Genomic DNA, 18,948 nt, shown 5'->3' with positions numbered 1-18,948 from the left:
CAAGTGTAAGAACAACATGTACATAAATCTTTAAAAAAATATCAGAAATCTTCATATTGTGAAGGGCTATATTTGATTTTAACTTTAGATCAAATAGGCAATGGTTCTCATGGATTAGTTTCAGGAATGGCAAGATAAATCAAATATCTGTGTTATAACCCATTATTAGCTCTGCCATTTTGACTTAGTTTTGTCAGTGGTGATTCAAACATTACCCATTTTTTCCCAAGAAAAGTCAAAAGCAGCATGCTATTGTTGTTGTTCAGAGGAGAAGTTGTGTCCAACTTTTTGAGATCTCATGGACTGCAGTTCATGTGGCTTCCCTGTCCTTCACTGTCTCCTAGAGTGTGCACAAACTCAAGTTCATTGAGTCAGTGATGCCATCGAATCATCTTATCCTCTGTTGCCCACTTCTTCTGTCCTAAATCTTTCCCAGCATCACAGTCTTTTCCAATGCATTGGCTCTTCACCTGGCCAAAGTATTGGAGCTTCAGCATCAGTCCTTCCAATAAATAAGCAGGGTTGATTTCCATTAGGATTGACAGATTTGACCTTCTTGTTGTCCAAGGGACTCTCAAGAATCTTCCCCAACTCCACAGATACAAAGCATCTAGTCTTTGATGCTTAACCTTCATTATGGTCCAACTCTCACATTTTGAATATATGGACCTTTTTTGGCAAAATTATGTCTCTGCCTTTTAATACACTATCAGGGTTTGTCGTGGACCTCCCTAGAGGGTCAAATGGTAAAGAATCTGCCTACAATACAGGAGACTCGGGTTCAGTCCCTGGGTTGGGAAGATCCCCTGGAGATAGAAATGGCAACTCACACCAGTATTCTTGCCTGGAGAACTCCATGGAGAGAGGAGCCTGGTGGGCTATAGTCCATATAGTCCATGGGTTACAAAGAGTCAGACCTGACTGAGCGACTAACATGCAACACTCTCTCACAGGTTTGTCATTGCTTTCCTTCCAATGAGCAGTAGTCTTTTAAATCCCTGGCCTCAGTCACCATCCACAGTGATTTTGGAGCCCAAGAAAATAAAATCTGTCACTGTTCCCAGGTTTTCCTACCTTTTTGCCATGATCTCAGTTTTGTGAAGGTTGAGTTTTAAGCCAGCTTTTTCACTCTCCTCTTTAATCTTCATCAAGAGGTTCTTTAGTTCCTCTTCACTTTCTGCCATTAAAGTGGTATCATCTGCATATCTGAAGTTATTGATATTTCTACTAGCAATCTTGATTTCAGCTTGTGATTCATGCAGCCCAGCATTTGACATGATATGCTCTGCATATAAGTTAAAAAAGCGTGTGACAATGTACAGCCTTGACATATTCCTTTCCCAATTTTGGAAGTCTGTTTCTCAAGAGTATGGTATGCCCATGTCTCAGAATTTCCACAGTTTGTTGTGATCCACACAGTCAAAGGCTTTAGCATAATTAATGAAGCAGAAGTAGATGTTTTTTCTGGAATTCTCTTACTTTCTTTATGATCCAAAAAATGTTGGCAATTGATCTCTGGTTCCTCTTCCTTTTCTAAATCCAGCTTGTACATCTGCAAGTTCTTGGTTCACAAACTGCTGAATCATAGCTTGAAGGATTTGGGGCATTACTTTGCTAGCATGTAAAATGAGCACAATCTTGTGGTAGTTTGAACATTCTTCGACATTGCTTTCTTTGGGGTTGGAATGAAAACTGATCTTTTCCAGTCCTATGGCCACTGCTGAGTTTTCCAGATTTGCTGACATATTGAGTGCAGCACTTTAACAGCATCATCTTTTAGGACTTGAAATGGCTCAACTGGAATTCCATCACCTCCACTAGCTTTGTTTATAGTAATGCTTCCTAAGGCCCACTTGACTTCACATTCCAGGATGACTGGCTCTAGGTGAGTGACCACACCATCATAGTTATCTGGGTCATTAAACATTTTTTTAATATAGTTATGTGTATTCTTACCACCTCTTCTTAATCTCTTCTGGTACTCTTAGGGTCTTACTGTTTCTGCCCTTTGTTGTGCTCATCTTCACATGAAATATTCCCTTGATATCTCTTTTCTTGAAAAGACCTCTAGTCTTTCCCATTCTGTTGCTTTCCTTTGTTTCTTTACATTGTTTATTCTTCTCTCTCCTTGATATCTCTGGAACTCTGCATTCAGTTTTCCCTTTTCTCCTTTGCCTTTTGCTTTTCTCCTTTCCTTAACTATTTGTAAAGCCTCCTCACACACCACTTTGCCTTCTTGCATTTCTTTTTCTTTCAGATGGTTTGGTCACTACATCCTATATATTATTACAAACCTCCATCCATAGTTCTTTAGGCACTCACCAGATCTAATCCCTTGAATCTGTTCATCAGCTCCTCTGTATGATTATAAGGGATTTGATTTAGATCATACCTGAATGGTCTAGTGGTTTTTCTTGCTTTCTTAAATTTAAGCCTGCATTTTGCAATAAGGAGTTCATGACCAAATCCACAGTCAGCTCCAGGCCTTGTTTTTGCACTTCTCTACATTCAACTGAAAAGAATATAATTAATCTTATTTTGGTATTGACCATATGGTGATGTCCATGTGTAAGAGCTGTCTTGTGTTGCTGGAAGAGGGTGTTTGGACAGTAGAAGATTAGTGTCCTCCTGGTAAAACTCTTTTAGCTTTTTTCCTGCTTCATTTTGTACTCCAAGGCCAAACTTACATGCTACTCCAGATATCTCTTGACTTCCTACTTTTCCAATCCTCTATGATAAAGATGGCATTTTTTTTTTTCTTTTTTGGTGTTATTTCTAGAAGGTCTTGTAGGTCTTCATAGAACCATTAAACTTCAGCTTCTTTGGCATTAGTGATTGGGGCATAGACTTGGATTACTGTGATATTGAATGGTTTGCCTTGGAAATGACCCAATATCATTCTGTTGTTTTTGATGTTATACCCAAGTACTGCACTTCAGACTCTTTTGTTGACTATGAGGCCTACTCCAGTTCTTCTATGGGATCCTTGCCCACAGTAATAGATAAAATGGTCATCTAAATTTAATTTACCCATTCCCATCCCTTTTAGTCCATTGATTCCTCACATGTCAATGTTCACTCTTGCCATCTCCAATTTACCACTTCCAATTTACCTTGATTCATGGATCTAACATTCCAGGTTCCTATGCAATATTGTTCCTTACCACATCACACTTTACTTTCACCACCAGGCACACCACAATTGAGAGCCATTTTTGCTTTGGCCCAGCCTCTTAATTCTTTCTGGAGCTAATTTTCCACCCTTCCCCAGTATCATATTAGACATCTTCCAACCTGTGGGGCTCATCTTCTAGAAAACAAATGTAAATATTTTTGAAGAATATAAAATATTTAATTAACTGAATTTATTAGCAATACTAGATATGCATCTTTGGCTAAATGAATTGTCCAAAATATACAAAGCAAATGGACAAACACATAAAGAATTGTGAATAATCATGAAATTGTAGAATGTAATCAGTGAATAAGTCTTGATACATCTAGGAACAAACATGAATTACTGAAGACGATTACCAAGTGAAAAGTTAGTCTATAATAGTAACATGAAGAAAAGAGAAAAATATGTGAATGTAAAATGTTTAATTATGTCTGAATCCTTACTTATAAATGTATAAAATATATTTTTTCAGAAAGACAGGACTCTTATTTTATATCTATAATTTTTTTCTTCCTTTCCAGAAGAAAAAATCTTAAAACAAGAATTCTAAGAAATGACAGTACAAAATCATCTTACTAGTACTATACATTCAATATATATTTCATTCACTATCTTATGAATCCATGTTAAAATTAGCTGCAATTGCATTGGTTCATGTGAACTTACTGACATTAAAATTCTAAAAATATTAAAATATCAGGGAATATATCAAAATATAATAGAGCATAGAATTCAGAATTGTTTTCAACTTTGGTATCACTCATAATAGAAAAGTAATATTATCAGAAGTTTTCTTCTTAGCTTTCTTTCTATAGGTATTTTGACTCAGAGTATTTAAAAGGTTAGCAATTGACAAATCTTCTGGAATAATTCAGATATTTTTCTGCATTTTAAATGGTGGATCTTCTTTAAATCAGATGGATGATGACTGAGTCAAGCCATATTTCTCCATGAACATCATAGGTATGAAATCATAATGTTCACTGTACTTTAGAGGAAAAGCCTCAAGACAGAAGGAAATAATTTAATACTTTAAAATATATGTTAAAGAAACAAGATAATTTTATTCTTCATTAACTTACTTTTTTAAGCTATCCTTTGGTTACAACTAACAAATTAAATCAATATAAGTTAATGACAAATGTTGGTGTTTTGAAACAACATACTTGAGTCAATTTATAACACTATGTACCTGGGGAAGGGGCTTTACTCCTCTGAGCATCAGTTACCATGTTTGAGAAAAAGAGAGAGAGAGCAAGAGAAAGAGCCTTTACACTGTTTTTGAAGGTTATATGAGATAATGAATATAACGACCTGTAGTAAATATAGAGTAAGTTGTAGATGGCTTTAAAAAGTCCATAATAGATTATAATATTTGGACATTTGCCTACTCTTGCTATTAATTGCTGGCATAGGACTTAAATGTTTATTCAAACAAGGCAAAAAGCCAAACCTTCTCAAAAGACTTTTTTTTTCAGCCTTAGATTGGCATATTGCCACACACTAACACCTTGAAATCTTCACTTCTTGGTAATTGAGATTTAAAGTTTTACAGTAAGGGATGAATTAGTTGATGGCAAGATTGTGTCTTCAAGAGCACACAAGTATCTTATCTCTTATCTCTTTGCTTCATGTCCAGGATGAGATTTTGATTATAATACAAAATATCAAGATAAAGTGAACACATCTTTAATTTATATTCTGTTGGTCCCTATACTTTTATCAACAAAGGTATAGCTGAATTATCAAATGAAAAAATATAAAAACTGGAACAAAATTGTCTTGGAATAATAACTCAAGTTTTTTTGTTTAATTATTTTTTATTTCAAATGAAACATATTCTAGGAGAGTGAAAATTAAGAGAGGAAGAAAAAGAAAGTATCAATATAATCTAAAGTGTCTACCCTGCCCTTGAGATCTTTTTGTTGAAAATGGCCATTTTAAATGCACATGTTATAAGAAGAACCATGTTTATGAAAATGGAATGTTTATGAAAATCAGGATAAAAAGCATTCTGAATAATGAGTACATTTTTATGTGTGGCACAAATTCAATTTTCCTTTAAACTTATTTTACTTTTTTTTTTCTCTTTAGCGTTACGTTACTTGTTACCCTAAGAATATCACAGAAACTATGCTTTTTATTCAGTAAAGTCTTCCTTGATGTTACATTTCTTTGAATAAACCTCTACAGATATTTACTATAAAATACACTTGAAGGATGTTTATCATGTCCAGATTAGAGGTTTATTATCTATGAAAATAAGAATAAATATGCATGTAGCATCCAAATGTTTGTATGGTTTATCTGTTCACCATATGTATTACTTCAAATGCCTCCCATCCTGGACTCAATGAAGAGTTTCATGTAATGTAATATATGTAATATCACTAGATAGACAATATATATAGAATAAGTTTTTTAAATCAACATGACTTGTTGATCATTCTTTTCAAAGGGTATTTTAATTTATCTTAAATTTACATGTGTCCAAAGGTTGATTAATCAAACTACAAACAAATATTTTTAAATTATCTTATTTAAAAATTTATTTAATAATTTAAATATCAAAACACTGTTTCAAGATACACTTGTTAAATTCATAATATATTTTTTGCAGTCATTCCATATAAATGAGCCTAATTTTTCTTCTCAAACACCATTCTTCTCTATATTTTACCTGTCACAACCAAAGGAAATCCTTCCTATTTCAAATGTATTCTCTCTATCCCACATAGATGATAGTTTTCATCTCCTTGATGATTTTCTGACTTAGTGGAAGTGACTTGATGATTGTTACTTTTCTATAATGCTAAATAAATTCCTTATTTTGTTGTAACTGGAAGTATAGCTTCTGTTGCTCAGTGACTTGATGGCTGTGGTTCCCTTGTGAACATATAGACAATTCTGAATGGGATGTCACAGAAAATGTGGTTTATTACCATGAAAACAGTGGTTTCAATTTGAGGACACGAATGCTGGTTTAAGGTTATCATAGTCATCACAAACTCACTCATGAGTATCACATATTGCTGATACAATAGCATTAGCTCAGGGATAATGACCTTTAGCTGACGTTGTGATTTTGACAAGTTTTAAATTTGCAAATAAAGTGAAGAGGGAAAAAGTGCCTGTTTCCAGAAGGCTTGAAATTAAACAATGAGTAATTTTTCCAACACTCTGGTCTACTTAAACTTATAATGGATGTTGGGTATATGCCAGTGGGAAGAATGCAGAGAGATTTTAAAGCAGTCCCTCTCCATCTGAATTTACTAACATCTCCTGTGCTTCAAATTCTGTGCCTAGCACCTAACAGATAAAGTAAGAATCAGTCTTTCTCTGTAGAACTTATAGAGAAATAGACAAGAAAGCAATCATGATACAGTGAAAATGAAGGGTTTTGGTTGGAGGACTGTGTACTAAATGCAGTAAATGCCAGGGTTCCTACAGCAGACTGGGTTATTAAATTTTTTTTAACCTGATATCTGGCACATATAAGTAGACAATGTACATTAATTTAGCCTGCATTTTATGGGATTGTTCTAACCACTACCTTTAATGAGCCTGTGGGGAAAAGTGAGGTCTCTCACTCTAACTTTTCTCTGAAGAAGGAGCAAATTACCACTCAACTATAAAAATAAGTAACTGACTTGAGTACATGTTCAGTTGCCCTAAGATCAGCTTGTCCCAAAGTACTGGCTAATCACAGCACCTGAACTTCTCTCTCATATATTACATTGTTTCAGATAACACCTGCCTCAGACTGAGGGTCAGAATAGCTAAGATGTGCAGTTGAAAAAAAAAAACAAAACTAGGATGCTTTGTTAAATTCACCCATTGTCTGGTAACTGGACTAATCAGCTAGCTGTCTGTTACCATTAATATGTGACCATGAATATTTTGCACATTGATATATGAATAAACATGACAATGAAGGGAAAATATATACACACTGAATACACTTTTAGAGAACCGAAGCAATATTTTGTGGAAAAATAATGGAGCAAGGGAACTACAGAAATTAAGAGAACCTGCCCCCCTAAAATAGGAGTGCAGAACAGGAGGAAATAAAGAATCAAGATTTGGTGGAGAGGGTAACTGCTGAAAACAAACTCTGGTCCTTTTTGAAACTAGCATATCCTTCACTACAAAGTAAGATGTAGTAAAGGTGAAAAGAAAAGAAAAAGAGATCAAAAAGTCATACTATTTGATTTGGGGAATGACAAAAATGGCCTTAATATATTTGCAGTAATTGAAAAAGAATGTCTCCTACTAAGACTTTTGACATATATTGAGAAATTCCAAAATAACCCAATTGATAAGATTATTTAAGTTCCACTGTGAGGCATAAGTTTGAATTACAAATGGCAAAAGATATCACCTTACCCTAAAATAGAAAAGCCGCAGAGAAAAAAAAAAAAATCATTCAATACCCAGGTACTTTGTCACCTAACTGTTTGCACTGAGATTTATGAACTGAATTATTTTGCACATATTTCTAAAAATCTTAATCTAAACAAACAACAAATGCATATATTTGACACAAAATATTTTGTTGCAGCTTATGAATTCTCTCTAAAGAACTGATCTGAAAATATCTGTCTATATTATTTATACTTAGCACATTTTTGTCAATATTGCAATTTTTGCTCCATTTTTCACAACAATGAGAGCTAATTGCAATTCATGTCAGATTCTCAGTTGAAACATAGATGTTTGGGGAGGATAAGAAATCATGACCATTCTCTTCTCTGTGCATCATTCGAGAATCAAAATAGGTCACTTGAATTTTATCAGGTTGACTTACTATAAAAATAGTTTTACAGACATAGTGTGTTTTAGCTGTTGTAGATTCTTGACATAATATGGATATTCAACGCTCAACATTTAAATATATTCCAAAGACTCTTCCAATTACGTTTGCCACTGTATAATCTTTCTGCTGGTTTGGTATGGTTTTATAGGGATTACATGAGATATGGCATATAGAGGTCTTAGAAAAAGAGGACTGTTCAGCACTCAACTACTTTAGTCGTTATTAGTGTCGTGATATATTCCTCCTTGATTACTTTAAACATGTTTTTTGCAGTATATTCCTTATTTGTGTTAAATGGGTAATTTTACATCTTTTAAATTTTACATTGTATAATATCTTTTATTGCTATATAATCTCTCATAATGGTATGAATTCTCACATTCTTGAGAGTGACTACAATGCTTTTCGTGATTTTCAGTTTTATCACTTTGTGTTTATGTGTTTCTTTGCTGTGAGTTTATTGTTCCTGGATAATATCCTTTCCAGGAGGTGACGCTGGCTCATTTTCTATGTGTGTGAGTGCATGTGGGTTTGGTATGTTAATTTGTCCCAATCTTAAAATATTCTCCTGCTTTGAATCAATTTTTCCATTGGATCAGCATGGTGAGGACTGGGAGACATGTTTTCCTGAAAACATGACTGAGGTTGAAAAACGTTAGCTTCATCCTCTTTTGTGCATAATCCTTCTTTGACTTACAACAGGAAGTCCAGAGCTGGCTCTGAGGTACTCTCAGGAAGTAGCCCCAGATTCTATCTAAAATGGCTTTCAAACCACAGCTCCTAATGTCTGCCTTTGAAATCTGCATGGTATCCATTTTACAACTTTATTTCTCCGACATTCATTGTTACATTTTCCTTTCTGTTTTAGTTCTGGAGATTTTTCTTTGTTACCTTTGCATCTGGGAATATATTTTAAAGTATTTTAAATGTATTCCAATGATGCTAATGTGCTTGGATCAGTAAGATATATCTTAATATGTGTTCAATCCCCTGCCTTGACCTTGAAGCTGGTAAGTGTTTTCATTTTTTAACAATCAAGCATATCAAGAATTGACATGGCCTGTGAGTAGCAAATACGAAGTACAATTACGATGGTAATTCAAGAAATTGTAAGATCTATCTCAAATTTATTGACTGCTGTGAAGTATTAGGTTTAATGTCAAAAAGTGGGCAAAACTGAATTTTAAAGAACTTAGTAATGAAATTGCTTTTTATTGTTCTGTGACTAGTCAAATTTTAATGTGCTATATCTGGAAAAAATGGATAATAATATCAGTAATGTCAGTAATAAAAACACCTAATGCTTACTGAGCGCTGATTAGGTGCTAAATACTCTACTGACTGTTTCACATTTATCTCCTTTAATTCTTAAAGCCATCATTTCAGGAGTTATTTCTATTACACCTATTCCACAGATGAAGAAACTGAGTGCAGAAAGTTAAGTAGTTTTCCTGAGGTTGAATAGTCATATGTTGAGTATCCAGAATTCAAATTGAGCTTGATTTTAGAATTTATAGCTTTACCATCTTTCTGACAACTTAATTTAATATTGAATCACATTGATTACAATGCTGGTTTATTACATATGTTGTTTAAAATAGATCTTATTCCTGATTCCAAGACTAGAGTGACACAGCCTTGCTTTTCACAGAATCAAATGCTCTGTCAAAAGTTGAGACTGAAATTAGGATTACTTTTAATGTCAGATGATTTATACGCCACATGGATTATTTTCTATATAGCAATCACATAAATTATATTTTAATTTTCTATAAACATTTCTGAAAACAAATAGTGTGCAACGAGCATTGTTGTCTTGGAAAAATAGTTTCATTGAACAATGTTAGAAAATAGAAATATTAGTGGAAAGAGGTGCTGTTAAGAGATACCATTTATCAGAGACTGTTTAGGGCAGTTTTTAGCCTTTTCTATAGATAAATGACATTAAACATACCCAGTTGTCAGAGTGCCATTCTGTGGTGAATATTCTGACTGTGAGAGTTTTCCAAAGCCTGAGACTAACCATAGTAGCATTTAGATGGAGGCGTTACTGTCCACCAGAGGAGGTTAGCATGCTTTTTGTTTGCTTGACATAAATCTCTGGGCAACAACAAATGAACCTTTATTCCAGCTGCTTTTCAAATGCAAGCTTTGTTCCTTTTTGGTATTTCTAAGGCAGATGCATCCCATGAAGGAGTGGGAAGAGAGACTGAGAACTGAGAAAACATTTTTGGAGTGAATATTTCTCACTTAAAGACAGATACCACGACTATACTGCATCAGTAACTCAAATGTTCCTGACTTTTTAATTAGAGACATAAGTCAAGAAAATGTATAATTACTAAAATTGAATGATACTAATTAAATATAATTTTAATAGAATTATTTTTGAAGATTTTCAGTAGTTTTGATTTTTTGTTTATAAAATGGTCCATAGTTTTTATTAAGTACTATGTATTATACCTGATATATATATATATATATGTGTGTGTGTGTGTGTGTGTGTGTGTGTATACACTCCATATATATATGTATACGTATTTGCACATCCATATGATTTTAATAAAACACTGAATCTTTAATATGATGAATACAAAAGGAGGAATGTTCTGTAGGTTAATTTTATGTACACTGCTACTTGATCCACTCTAGTATTCTTCTTGAGAAATCCCATGGACAGAGGAACCTGGTGGGCTACAGTTCATGGGGTCACAAAAAGTCAGATATGATTCAGCGACTAATGCTTTCACTTTCACTTCTACTTGACTATATCCTTTTGCTGGTTATTATAATTTTCATCTGTTCCTGAAAATTATTCCATTATATTGTCATATCAAGATGAATAGCAACAGTTTTATCTGCCCCTTGCCAATTAGTACATTCTAAATTTACCCCTCTTTTAATATAAGTTAATAAGTGCAAAAGAATGATAAATGAGCACAATATCCAACACTTATTATTGGTTTGGTCCTGGCTTTAGTGGCTATGTCTCAGGGGTTTCATTGTTCCACTATTGTGTATGATGATGGCTTTTGGCCTGTATGTGCATCATCTCATTGAGGTTGTTCCTGTTAATTTTTTAATGCCTTTCTATAGTATATGTAGTATAGTCAAATGCCTTATGTAGTCAAATGCCTTTTCATTGTTTGCAAAAAGATATTTCTTCATTAGATTTATTAAAATGAGGAATATTTACTATATATTTTCCACCCTTGAACACGTTTTGTATTTCTGGGATAAACTAATTTAATTTTGTTTTAACAGTCTGCTAAATTCTGTTTAAAAATGTAAATTTGTTTTTTATTAATGTCAAAAATTGAGGTCGATGTGTAGTTACTTCTTTTAGGGGACAGTCATTAGATTTGAGTGAAAATGTTATACATGATTTAAAAATAATTTTGTTTCATTTAACTTAACACTCTCTAGATCTAGAATATGTTATCACAAATTAAAAACTTCATTTTTAATGGCTGAGTAATATTCTATTCTACATATGTTTGTGAGTGTATGTGTATACATCACATCTTTATCTATTTGTCTACCAGTAGGCACATAGGTTGCTTCTATAGCTTGACTAAAAGCTGCAATGAATGGTAGGGTGCATAATTCTAAGAGAAATAAAAAATAACTCAGAATGAGAAAGATAAATACTGAATGATCACACTTATTAACTGTTACTCTCTCAGTCATGTCTGACTCTTTGCCAACCCCATGAGATGTAGCCTGCCAGGCTCCTCTATCCATGGGCTGTCCCAGGCAAGAATACTGGAGTGGGTTACCATTTCCTTCTCCAGGGGATCTTCCCAAACCAGGGATTGAACCCAGGTCTCCTTATCTTATCTTATCTTATCCAAATTCTTTATCCTCTGAGCCACCAGGAAAGCTCCAATCACTTTCACGTGGGATCTAAATAAATTAATAAAACAAACAAAATATAAACAGACACATACAGAGAACAAATGAATGGATGCTAGAACAGTAGGGGATGGAATGGTGGAAGAGACAGGTAAAGAGGATTAAGAGGTATAAATCTCTAGTTGTATAAGTCATGGGATGTCATATACAGTATAAGGAACACAATCAATAATATTGAAATAATTTTAATATGGTGACGGGTGATTATTAAATTTATTACATATGATCATTTCATAATGTATACAAGTGCCAAATTCATAGGCAATACGCTGAAGTTAGCATAGTATAGTTGTATGTCAACTACATTTCAACACAAAACAGTTTAAAATTCCCTTCTTTTTTGAAAGTATTAATCGAACATTTTGAAAGTATTAGTATGAAAATTGACTTGTCTGATCTTCAAATACTTATTTGAGTGCTCAGGTAAAATCACCAGTGGTTTGAAGAAGTTAGCTCTTTGAAAAATTTTGTATTTTCTCATTTTAAATAAGCCTGTTAAAAGTCTTAGTAACAAATATTTCTAGACCATTAATCATTTTTTTGCTATTTTTTAAAATATTTTTGTGTAGAGTTAAAATATTTTATCATTTTGTCTTTTATATTTTAACCAATTCTTTGGTGGCTATTTTTATCTTTAAAAAGATATTTATTGAGTCAGATTATCCATCAGTTTATTATTTTTCAAATAATAATTAATATTTTAAAATTTTATTAGTGTTAGTTTTCTTGTTTTTAAAATAGTAACATAAAAATATATTTTCTTATTAATTTTGAGCTTTTAAAAGTTGAGTGACAGTTATTTTGATCTTTGATCCATACTAATTTTATGTTTTCTCTCTATAAGCAGCTAATGAAATAAGTAAAGTAATATATAATACAGTCATACAGTCTTTGTATAGCATCTATACTGTACTATATATTATAGTATATTATATGCTATACTATGGAATATAGATACTACATATCATTATAGATAGTTATTTAGTTGTATATGTATGTGTGTATATATAGTGTTACATATGTAAATCTGTAGATACATATTTACAGTAAACTGTTAACTCACTGAGGGCTTGAGGGCTCAAATTCTGCCATTCCAAAGAAAAGACTCATCTTTAACCCATTCTGGGAGATGTGCTATGAACCCTTGGAATTCTGCCTGATAAGAGTGTCTTTTAAGAGTGTCTGTACTTCTACATATGGGGTCTTTGACTATGCCATTATAGTTTGTGGTAACAATGCAATTAATGGTGAGTGTTTATTTTTGTTCACCTGTGGTCTCAGCTCTGCTTTATCAGCTCTCTGCAGAGGGGGGGAGGGAGAGAGATGAACACTAAACAGTTAATACAGACCTGTGAATATCTAATGCCCACATCAGAAACCTCCAGTAAAAAGCCTGGGCACCAGTCTCAGATGAGCATCCTTGCTTGTCAATACTGCATCATTGCAAGAAGAATTAAGTGCTATATGCATCACTCCATGGGGAAAGGAAAACTGAATGCTCATGACTGGTTTCTAAGTCATATGCACCTTTGCCTTTGCTCATTTAAGTGTGTGTCCCTTCACTGTGATAAACTATAACCATGAATATAAAAGCTTATCTGAGTTCCATTAATCTTTCTAGTAAATCATTGAATGAGTATAATCTCTGACACAATATATTATATATACATACACATTTTTCCTTTTCTATTAACTTTTGTCTTCTCCCTCTCTTGTCTGTCTACTACCATACAATTTCAGTCAAAATAATTATTGTTCTTTGAGTTTACCTTCACAAATATAATTATAACCTTCTTCATTTGCCATATTTACATAATTTATGGCTTCCAACTAATAAAAATAAGTAAGTATATTTTATGGTCTATCTTCTATTAATCTTCTTTTTTTTTACATTATTTTGACACTAGTTGGAAAAAAATGCACATTCTATTGTCATGCTTACACTACATTAGTTTTCATCTTAGCTCTGCAGTTAAATATACCAACACTTCCGGTCTTTTGTTGCAGTTTCACAGGTTATCTTCATTGGGAGAATATTAATCTTTCAAGAGTTTTCTTCAAGAAAACTCATTGGAACAATATTTTTTCTTGGTATAGTTTTATAGAACTATTAAATTTATATTTGAATATAGCCTGTCTAAATAAAAGTTATTACTGTCTTCCTTTTATTCACCAAATATCCTGTGGATATTGCTGGTTTTCATTTAACTTTATTGTGTGGAAGCCTGGGTTCTTGTTCTACTTTAAAACAGCTTAGAAAACTTTGCTTGACTCTCCAAAGTGTGCTTTTCTTATACTTAATTACCATAAACTTAATTAGGATATGTTTGATGTGGGCTACTGTCTTTGACTCATCGTGGTCCCATTGAATGTCTGTGTCCCATTTGCTTAGGATTGGCATGTCCAAAGGAAAATAATGAAACACGAAACAAAAAGAAGTAGAATATAAACTTTTCTGACATTATTAGGAAGTTAGACCTTTCTAAATCTGTACTATTTAGGTTAAATTTCTTAGAATCAGAAAAGTATATCCTAGCAACTTAGTGCTTTGTGCTATTTTTTACTTTGAATTTTCTTTTTTCATTTTTATTTTCCTCCTACTGCCTCATCTTCTTCTTTAACCACCATTTCTTCATTTTTTGTTATTCTTCCTTGTATTGTTGTATAATTTTTTACAAAATTTTCTTAGGCAATATTTGGCTATATTGTGTGAGGGGAAAAAAATGAAGCATTTATTACTGTTTGTGTTGAAACAGCTATCTGTTTTGGTTTAAAGTTTTAACATAGGTATACTGGTTTCCCCAGTTAACATGTACTTTTGACAGTGGGGATGAAAACTGCAGAGTCTTTAAGGAATATCAATACTCAATTGGAGACCATTTACTTAGAGATTATCTTTCAAGTAGGTTAAATAAGGCACTTCCTTAAACAGTTGCCAGTATTAATCAATGACATTGATCAATGAAACAAATTTCATTGAGATTTATTAGGAAATTAAATACATGACAATTTGAAAAAATAATCATCAATCAAAGGACAAAATAATTTACCTAACATACTTCAAAACAGCTAAATTGAGTTTCTCAAATGACTTTTAAAAATCATTAAAAGTAAAAATATTTTAAACTATTAAATGAAAAGTATTTAATATATAAAAATTATTATAAAGTGTATAAATGTTCTCCACCATGCGCTTTGTGTTTATAAACACACCTAGCTGCTCCTATACCCAAGTCTTGACACTAAAATTAACTGAAATTGTCCAGCGCTGATATTGTATTTTGCTGTCTTTGTCCTGATACATTCAAATGAAAATAATTTGCATTTTAATCCTATAAAGTGTAATATTGAAATTTGCTCTTGACACAATGAAAGTGTGAAAAAATAATTTAATTTAAATAAATAAATTATTCCATTTAATATGTAAACTATGCATCATTGCCAAGTAAAAGGCAAATGCCATCATTCTACACTCTATGAACAGAGATTTTTGTGGTATTCCAAACAGCAAAAGGCAATGATAGAACAAACTAATTGCACAGAATACACATTCAAATAAAAATGAGCTGATAGTCCCCGATTTCCTGTTTACTCATACCCACTTGTTAAACTCACATAAGTGTATTGATAAATATTTCATTTGTTGGTACTACTTATGGCTTGTGATAGAAAACAACTTCTAAGTGACTTAAACAAAGCTGGAAGTTTAGTGATTTGTGAATCTAAAAGTTCCAGAGGTGCATCTGATGTGAAGAATGCTGGAATCTCAACATCGTAAATGTCATCAGAACACTGTATTTTTTATCCTTTAGTTCTATTTCAAATATGTCGGCTATAGTATCAGAGAAAGTTAGGCTCACATTATACAAAAGACTGTCACTACTAGATTTAGAAAAGAAAAAAAAAAGATAGAAATATTCTATTCTAAATAACCAGTCTCACTTTGGACCAAATTGATTTATCAGACCGTGATTAAACCAGGATATGTTCCCGGAGGAAAAGAGGACATTTAAGGGTAAGATCTAGATAATAGATTATAACTGAAATAAAGTGATAGATTGGCTTGAATCATTGAAATCAGAGTGGGAGAGTGTTTCATCAAAAAATAGATGCTGCAAGAAAAGGTGGCATGAGCTGATCAGCCCAAACAATATGCCAAAAAATTAATATTCCATGAGAAGTATTCATGGAATGACTTTTTTCCTTCAGTACAACATTCTAGATATCAAACAGATTGCTTCCTCAGTTCAGTTCAGTCGCTCAGTTGTGTCCAACTCTTTGCAACCCCATGAACCGCAGCACGCCAGGCCTCCCTGTCCATCATCAACTCTCGGAGTCCACCAAACCCATATCCATTGAGTTGGTGATGCCATCCAACCCTCTCATCCTCTGTCATCCCCTTCTCCTCCTGCCCTCAATCTTTTCTAGCATCAGGGTCTTTTCAAATGAGTCAACTCTTCGCATCAGGTGTCCAAAGTATTGGAGTTTCAGCTTCAACATCAGTCCTTCCAATGAACACCCAGGACTGATCTCCTTTAGGATGGACTGGTTGGATCTCCTTGCAGTCCACTAGACTCTCAAGAGTCTTCTCTAACACCACAGTTCAAAAGCATCAATTCTTCTATGCTCAGCTTTCTTTATAGTCCAACTCTCACATCCATACATGACCACTGGAAAAACCATAGCCTTGACTAGATGGACCTTTGTTGACAAAGTAATGTCTTTGCTCTTTAATATGCTATCTAGGTTGGTCATAACTTTCCTTCCAAGGAGTAAGCATCTTTTAATTTCATGACTGCAGTCACCATCTGCAGCAACTGCCATAAGGGTGTTGTCATATCTGCATATCTGCATATCTGAGGTTACTCCCAGCAATCTTGATTCCAGCTTGTGCTTTGTCCAGCCCAGCGTTCCTCATGATGTACTTTGCACATAAGTTAAATCTTCAAAGTTTAGCAAGTTTAGTTTATTGGTTATACTAGCATTGTTAATGCAGCAATATTTATTATTCTGCAAGGATAATATTGATTAATATTTGTTAATGTGATGTTTTATCATCCTTAAAATTAAAAAAAAATCAAATTAACTAGCAAATATAGAAGTTAAGATGTGCATTTTTCCTATTCAGCCCCGATTAGAGAACTGAACCAAGCAAGAAAGTACCATTTATAATATCAAAATAATATGCTTTATTTGACTTGTATGATTTTGGTTTTTGTTTTATGTAATTTATCCATTAACTTTAAATGAAAATTGATTGAAAGTTAGGATTTAAAGAACAAGTTAGTGGTTATGTAATTTAAATCCTACCAATAGTATTGACAATATGAATGCACCTTGAAGATATCATGCTAACTGAATGTCAGAAAGAGGAAGAAGACAAATACTGTATAATCTCACTTATATGTGAATTATCAAAAAGTTAAATTTGTATAAATAGAATAAAATTGTTGTAACAGGGGTTTCAGGATGGAATATATGGGGAGATGTTGGTCAAAGACTATAAACTTTCATTTAGAATACAAGTAAGTTGTGGAAATCTAATGCACAGTATTTTGATTATAGTTAACAATAATGTATCATACACCTGAAAATTGAGAGTACATCTTAAAAGTTCTCACCACAAAAAGTGATAGCTAACTTAATGTACCAATCACTTTGTAATATCTAAATATATTAAATCAACAAAATGTACATCTGAAACTTGCACAGTGTTAAATGTGAAATATATATTAGTGAAGTTGTGGGAAAAGTTACCAATAATGCTGTAATCAACCTAAGAGTGCATATATCTCCTTGAAATCCTGTTCTTTTTTTTTTTTTTAAGATATAACTAGAATTTCTTGACCTTACGGTAGATCTCTTTTTAAATTTTTAGTATACTCAGCAATGTTTTCCACAGTGGTTGGACCAATTTGTGTTAATGGTGCTGGGAAAACTGGATCAACACAGAACAATGAAATTGCACCCCTATCAGACACTTTACACACTCTTAACTTGAAATGAATCAAAGACTTAAATAAAACAAGACGCATGTGAATGAGGCAATCTTAGATAACACACCACAAGATGAAGGTGATTTTGTTATTATATCACACCAAACAAGCAGACCTCTGAGTTGAGCACAGAGTAGCCAAAACATGACCCACTTAATAATCTGGGAACAACTTAAATACTTGTTTTCAGTTTTGGTGTGGTGAGACACACTGAGACTCATACACTTTTAGAAGTGAGATTTTTGTCAAAATTATTATTTTTTAAAGTTATTTGCAATAAACACAAACAACAAAAGATATAAAGGATATGAGATACAAAGTTTATGTTTAAAGTTTAGAGTCACAGAGTTATAAAGCAATTTGACAACTACTTATATATTTGTATATTCATTTAAATTGATACTCTATTTTTATGTCTTTTCTTCACCTATTTAATATACTGTTATGAAGTAAATACTTAAGTTGATTTTTCTTCATCCATCAGTCATTCATTTATATGTAATTACCAGCATATTTTCAACTATAAAGTAGAATATAAGTTTATTGAGTAATGACTGACAGAGCTTAAAATAAAACATGGGGAAAAAAAGAATGACCGTTTTAAATAGTAGGAAATAAGTGTGCAAATCAATCCTACAGCCTGATGAACTTGATTAATGTGTAGTTGCTTTTCAGTAGATTTGCAAAAGGAAAGCTTATTGCGGGGTGGGGAAATTGTAAGCCCAATGTGAGGATCTATTTGGCTTTAAGAATTTGCGATTAAAAATACTGTCTAGCTAATGAAAGTGATAGTCTTTAAGTTCTCACCAAGCACACTATTTTTTAAAAAGTGGGGAACAAAAAAGTCATCAGAGCCTCTACTCCCAGAGACACTTGAAAAAACTTTTACTTTTCTGAACAAGGCAGTATGAGTAAGTAGTTTCTAACATTTAAGTTCATTAATGATTATTACATAAGTTATCATGATTTAACTTGAGAGTATGTTCATGTAATCATTTACACATACACAAATATCCTTGATATGGTCCATTCTTCGAGACATG

Source organism: Giraffa tippelskirchi, chromosome 8 (assembly GCF_054371585.1).
Source record: "Giraffa tippelskirchi isolate mGirTip1 chromosome 8, T2T-mGirTip1v1.2.pri, whole genome shotgun sequence".
Taxonomy (NCBI): Eukaryota; Metazoa; Chordata; class Mammalia; order Artiodactyla; family Giraffidae; genus Giraffa; species Giraffa tippelskirchi.
This window is presented reverse-complemented; position numbering follows the sequence as displayed.